Here is a 6643-nt window from a genome sequence, read left to right on the forward strand (position 1 = left end):
TTACTTTATTTCCCAGGACTCTTCAAACCGAGAAAAAAAAAACCACCAAAAAGAGATTATTATTTTTTTATTATTTTTTTTATTTCTTTATTTTCCTGGTCCGTTTTCTCTTTTCCTTCCCAGGACTCTTGGAGTGGTGGGTTAATTCTTTGTAGCTGTTGTTGTTATTGTTGCAAAATAACCTGTAAGTCTCTGCATCTTCTGTGGGACGGGGCCGGGGGGATGCAAAACTGCGTTGGCTTTTCTGGGTGTGTGGGGGGGGTATTATTTCGGCACTTTTCGCCTCTTGCCTCTCCAAGGCCTTTGCTGGGCGGCGGGGAAGATGGGGGGGAATAAGGCAAAAAAGCCTTTGCGGTCCCTGTCTGGGACGGGTGGTGCGGAGGGGTGTGTGTGTGTGTGTGCGGAGGGAGGGTCCCGTGTCCCGTCCCCCCCCTCAGCCTTCCCCTATGGAAATGTGTCGCTCTGTATGTAAATCCGCCGTGATTTCTGCCTCTCCACCCGCCCAGCCTCGCTTATTTAATTCCGAGCGGGCCTGCTGTGAGGGTTTCTCTCGGTTTTGGGGGGGGTGGATCATCAGCAAAACTCAATTTTTTCTTTCCCCGTCGGTTTTGGGTTTGTTTTTTTGGGGGCGGTTCGAGGTGCCGCGGCCGCTCGGTGTTGGCGGGGAGCAGGGGGGAAAGGACTTGCTCCGGGGCTGCGATGGCATTCCCGGGGCCGTTGCAATTAATAGAAATTTGTTGACGAGAATTAACCACCGCAGGTCACGGTGCCTTCGGTCCAATGATGCCATTGCTCAGAGCTACTGACTCGGCCACCGCCGAGCCCCGCGCAGTAGCCACCTCGGACGCAAAGTCCCCGAGTGTTGCTCATATATTTGACTTCTCAACTTGAATCAAAACACTTTAAAGCAAGGGGTTGGCAGGGGGGTTGGGGGGGAGGAATAGCAGGAAAGCCCTTGTGCTGATCAGACTCATCTTATTATTAAAAATAACCCGGTGGCAAGACAGGGATGGTGCTCCCGAGACACCGGAGGTGGTATAGATATGCTGGAGACATGGCTTTCCTGTAGTTAAAAGATGATATGGAATTCCCAAGGAGTGTGAGCAGCTTGAGCTGTGTGACTCCGGTCCCGGCCCCGGGCAGGGAGGGGGGGGTCCCTGGGGCTCTGCAAGCGGCCGAAGGAAGAAGGAACCCGATAATATAAACTCTGCTCCGGCTACTTGATAATTTATTTTTTTTTAATCGTATTATTTTATTCAGCGATGGAATTAAAAGCAAGGGGGATACTCTTGTTGTTGTTGGGGTGGGGTGTGTGTGGGGGTGGGGGCAGATTTTTTCTGTTTGTCATTTCTCTGCAGCGTGTGACGCTTTCGCTTCAGCCGGAGCGTGTGCCCGGCGGAGCCCAGCGCCGGCGGGACGATGGGGAGCAGCGAGAGGGCTGCTGCTCGGGCTTGGCTTTTGGTTGTTTTGGGTTTTTTTTGGGGTTGTTTTTGTTGGGTTTTTTGTGTGTGTGGAGACCCGAGGTCGAGCACGGCTTCTGTTCAAGTAGCACTTTTACGGGGGAGATGTCTCGCCCTGCCTGGCCGCTGCCAGGTTTGCATCAGAGTTTCCATTCTAAACCCCCGTTGTTACAGGGATGTAGGGAGCAGCCACCGGCATCCCCTTCGTGCTGGGGGCTGTGTGGCCCGGGCACTTTCGCAGGGTTTTTGGCTTTTCTGCTTCGGTTTTGTACCTTCTCTTCCCCCCTCTCTCTCATCCGGGGCCCAGCTGCAGCTCCTCGAGGGGCTCCTGCCACCTACCTCCATCTCCCACCGCTTCCTTCTGCCCCCCTAAAATCAGCAGTGGTCCCCCGCTGCCTCACTGGGGGCTTTGGGATGCCAGGGATCTGGTCATTTTCCCTCCACCCTTCTCTCCCCATCGGCCAGAGGGCTGAGTGCCGAGCGAGGCCTTGTCACCCTCTTCCCTTGCCTGCCCCATCTGGGTCCCAGCTCCGGGGACCAGCTTGGCAGCTGGTGGTGGCGGCGGTGGTGGCTGCCAGGCGGGCAGGGCGGCAATGCCCCGGCGGGGCGGCCTCCCTCGCCTCCGCTGGCCGCCAGCTTTTGGGGGGGGAAAGGTGTCCTCATGGCTGGGAGGGTTGCCGAGGGGGGTGGGAAGCCACCAGCAGCCCCCATGTTGGCTGCGGGACGCTCCCCACCGGCCTCAGCCCCACGAGGTACCCATGCGGCATGTGTAGGGGCAGCAGCTCGGCCCCGCGCTGGGGGGCTTGTGGTCACCCACCCTTGCTGTGGGCCAGCCCCACATCCCACCCCCCGTCTCAGAAACACCCCCCCTGCCCTGCAGAGAGCCCCTCACCCAGGGCGAGGGTTAGAACCCCGAAGCAGTGGGGGTGCCGGGATGGGGGCGATGCTGCGGGAAAACAATCCCCTCGGTGTTGGCAGGGGTGTTTCTGGGCACACCGGAGCGGCTCTGAGGTGCGGGACCAGAGGCAGGAGCAGGGTGGGCATCGCTACAGGTGCCTGGCATCCCCATTGGGGGGTGTCCCAGTCCTGCCTCCCCATTTTCCCCCCGGCACCGGCAGAGCTCCCTGGATGAAAAGCAACCCCTCTGCCTGCGTGTTGGTGTGCGGGGCACAAAGCGGTGTGAAATTATTGAGCCCCCCCTCCTTGAGAGCTGCAGTGTGATGTTGAAGGCCCTCCAAGCTGGAGGCACTGCTTGGTGGCGATAGGAGACCCCGGGGTTTGGGTCGGTCCCCCCGGGGCACATGGAGTGGGTTTTTAAGCAGCATCGAGGCCAGTGCGTGTTTTTCCCAGGTGAACTGCACCTCATCTGGAAAGAAATGCCTCATCTTTTATAAAATACTGCTTAAATAAACAGTGCCCCGCTGTAATTTTTTCTTCTGAAATTAACTCCTTCAGGCCAGGAGGCTTACCCATCCTCACGCAAAATAGCTGCCAGGACTTTTAAAGCAAAAACAAAAATATGTGTCCGGGAGAGAAAAGTTTAGCCTGAGAGAAGAGGAGAGCCCGTAAATCTCTCCCCTTCCCCGTGGCAGCCGGGGATGGGTTGCGGGAGCAGCCTGCCCGTTTCAGAGCCGGGTGCCACCACACCAACGTTACTTAAAAGGAGTTTTGTGCATATTAATGTGCGTGCACCGAGGCCAGGCTGCACGCTGCGCGGGGACAGCCTATTCCCTGGCTGAATTGAACTATCTTGTTTTCTAATCTAACCTACTTTTTTTCTTTTTTTTTTTTTTCCTTCTTTTTTTTTTTTTTGTCGGAGGTTGGTGCTTTGCAGGAACCTGTTCTCAGTGCAATCTCAGAGCTTTTTGTGGGTGTCTGATTTCTGTAACACATTTTGGTTTCCAGTATGAATGTAATGTGCAGAGAATATCATGACACTGCTCTAGGTGTATGTGATCTTATCTACCTGACATTTAGGGCTTTTTTAACCGTCCAATTCACCTGATTTGCATAAAATCACATGATTGTTCTTTTTTTCCTCTTTTTTTTTTTTTCCTCTTTTTTTTTTTTCATGCATCATCATAACAAACTACTCAGGTTTACCGGGCTGGTTTCTGCCCGTCAGCATGAATGCAGGGCCCATCTCTCTCCCCCTCCTTCTTCCCCGATGGAGGTTGGGGATGTTAACGGCAGCACTTGGAGGGGACCCGTGATCCCAGACAGCCACTGAAGTCCTTAATAAGGAAATGTGTATGGTTTAACCTCCAAGAAAACAAAGAATCTGACCACTCATCGCATCCGGTTCTTGTTAATTTAAGTAGACGAGACTTCTTTTTATTGATAAGGAAACTCCCCCGGAACAGCCCCCCGGATCCCAGAAGGCTCCCCCTGCCGCGGCCGTCCTCATTACAAAACAAGGCCGCAATTAAAATAAACTCCAAGAGCTAAACAAACTGCTGCCTCTCGCTGGTCATGTGTTAGCTTTAGCCTTTAACGCAGAACAAAATGTTTTCCTGGGTATCGGAAGAGGCATGGGCTCCGGCTGGGAGGAGAGGAGGGAGCAGCAGCCGGGTGCATGGAAGTGGCAGGGAGTGGAGCTCTGCGATGCTCATCGGGGCTCCTTCTTCTTGTTTTTTTTTCTTTTCTTTTTTTTTTTTTTTGTGTGTGTTTTATTTTAATTGGAGTGTTTGCGATCTGACTCGGTCCTTACTGCGAGAGGAAGGATTGGAAGTGGAAAAACTTGACTGTCGTGGTAGAACCTGGCTGTTCCAGCACACCCTGGGCACACCTGACCCTACCTCACCCCTGCCCAGCCCCGATCCTGCTCAGCCCACCCCTGCTTGCCCATCCATAAGCCCCCGGCCCAATTTGTGGTGTTGCTCCCATCACGCCTCGTGCAGAGGATTTCGACAGCCGTAGGTACCACTCGACGACTGCCAGCATCTGGGGCTGGACTGGTGTGGTCAGGGGGGGCATGGGGCACCCCAGAGGATGGGACCGGAGGGATGGAGAGATGGATGGATGGAGGGAAGGAGGGAGGGACAGCTAAAGGCTGCCGAGGGGCGTGCAGCCGGCTGACGCACGGTGCCTCCATGCAGCAACGTGGCTCCTCGCACCACCTGAGAGCATGTTGTCACCTCTGTGCCATGTGCAGACACCCCGTTTGTGGTCATGAATTGCACTCGGACCAATACCCTGTGAGAAGAACTGTTCCAGTGACAGAGGGCTGTGCGTCTGCGCCGTGCTCAGATAAAACCCCGGGATAATATTCCTGCAAAATTGCCCAAAGAGCTGGCGTATCTGCTTGGCTCTCCCTGCCAGGAGACAGTGCAGACTTGCCTGTCAAAAATGACTTTCCTCCCACATAGGCAAAGGAGGGAGATATCTGCCCGTCTGCCTGCCTCATCTCCCAAACACAGACTACGAGTAAACACCAGTTACCGGGAGGTGCGTAAGGACCGTCCCCGTCCCCCTGAGCACCAACAGCCCCGTGCCATCTCTGCCTCATCTTTGATTTAAAAGGGAAGCTCCAGCCAGAAGTTTTCCAGCCACAGATAATTACCTCCCACCCCTCCTGGGTCCCAATCAATTTTTAACCAGTTATGGACCAGAGCCTGGCAGTGCTTTAGCGGGGCTGTGCCGGGCGAGGAGCCTCCTGGCAGGGCAGGTGGTGGGGGAGCCTTCCCCTGGCCAGCATCCCCTTGCTTGTCCCCCAACCTTGTCATCCTGGCACCCACGAAAATGTGAAGCGTGTGACCTGTGGAAGCTGACAATCCCTGGCCCATGGCTGAGCAGCACCACTGACCTCTTTCCTTTTCAGCAGATCTGTCAGCTTTCAGCTGTCAAGATTAAAAAAAAAAAAACTCACTAACCTCTACAGATAAGGACTTGTGCTGAGGTAGTTCAAACCTAATGTGCAAGTCGTTGCTTTGTTGGGAAAAATAAAAAATAATAAAAAGAATAAAGCCAGTGCTTGCTTTGGATCGTTAATAATATTATTTATGCCTCCGAGAATCTTGCAGATCCCTGATATTAAAAGCAGAAGAGAGCCTAAGAAGAAGGATGATGCCTCAAAGTTTTATGGGCACAAGCACATTGAAATTAAAAGAGGGATTTGCATCGATCCTGATCATTTTGAAAGAGGCCTCTAAAGTTCAGGCTAAACCACTATGTTGTTTTTTTTTTTTTTTAATAACTCCTCAGATGTCTCAGCCGGTAGAGTGCTACGTGAATTTCAATTTCTCTCTTCAAATAAAACATCAACGTAATTTTTATATTCTTTGAAATGATCTGTACAATTTTGCTCACTGAAACCCTTTGATTTAGACTTAAAGGATTTCGTGACTGGATGGGAGGGTATCTGGAAGTAATGGTGAAAATGGTAATTATTTGTTTTACTGCCTCCTGAAATTCTTTTATTTCTCTGTACTATCTCTAAAAGCATGTCTGGCAGTAACAAGCTGTCTCTGAAAAGAATTCAATTAAATGTATTGCCAACAGAATATTTTATAATTTTTTATGCCAGTAGTTAGAGTGTTAAATAATATATTAGTAGATTTATAGACTACATTTAGGTACGACTATGAATAGCTACAGTAAAAAAACAGAATATGCATGTGAAAGTGGGGGGGGAAGTTTGATTCTGGGTTTTAAGAGTTTTTCTTCTCGTCCTTCTTATTTGAGTTTCAGTTTTAGGACTTAAAAAGAATTTCATTTTCTCATCTTTTTCTGTTACTCTCAAATGACAAGAATAAGTCAGCTATTTTTTGAGACAAAAATTCCCTGTGGAATTTCTCCTTGTTTTAAATAATTAAATATTAAAGGAATAAGAAAGAAGCATGCAGATTCTACGACATGGACATGAATCGAATGGGATATTTATTTGTATAGGTACATGGCAAATAGGGAAGGATCGATCTCGAAGCTGTATGAAATGGCCAGTTACTCCATTACGGTGTTACAAATAGATTATTACCCATAAGAATGTAACTCTTAATGTCCTAAAAATAATTTAACTCTAGGATTATTTTTATTTAATCTCATAAATTACAAATATATTTTTAATTCCTATAAAGCAGAAATAAAATGTCTCCCAGGAGCTGGAAAGTAAACCCAACGTCTCTCTCCCACCCCCCCAGCTCCTCCTGTTTTTTAAGGACATTCTTTCTTCTTTTTTTTTTTTT

Source organism: Calidris pugnax, unplaced genomic scaffold, assembly GCF_001431845.1.
Source record: "Calidris pugnax isolate Ruff unplaced genomic scaffold, ASM143184v1 scaffold111, whole genome shotgun sequence".
NCBI classification, from domain to species: Eukaryota; Metazoa; Chordata; class Aves; order Charadriiformes; family Scolopacidae; genus Calidris; species Calidris pugnax.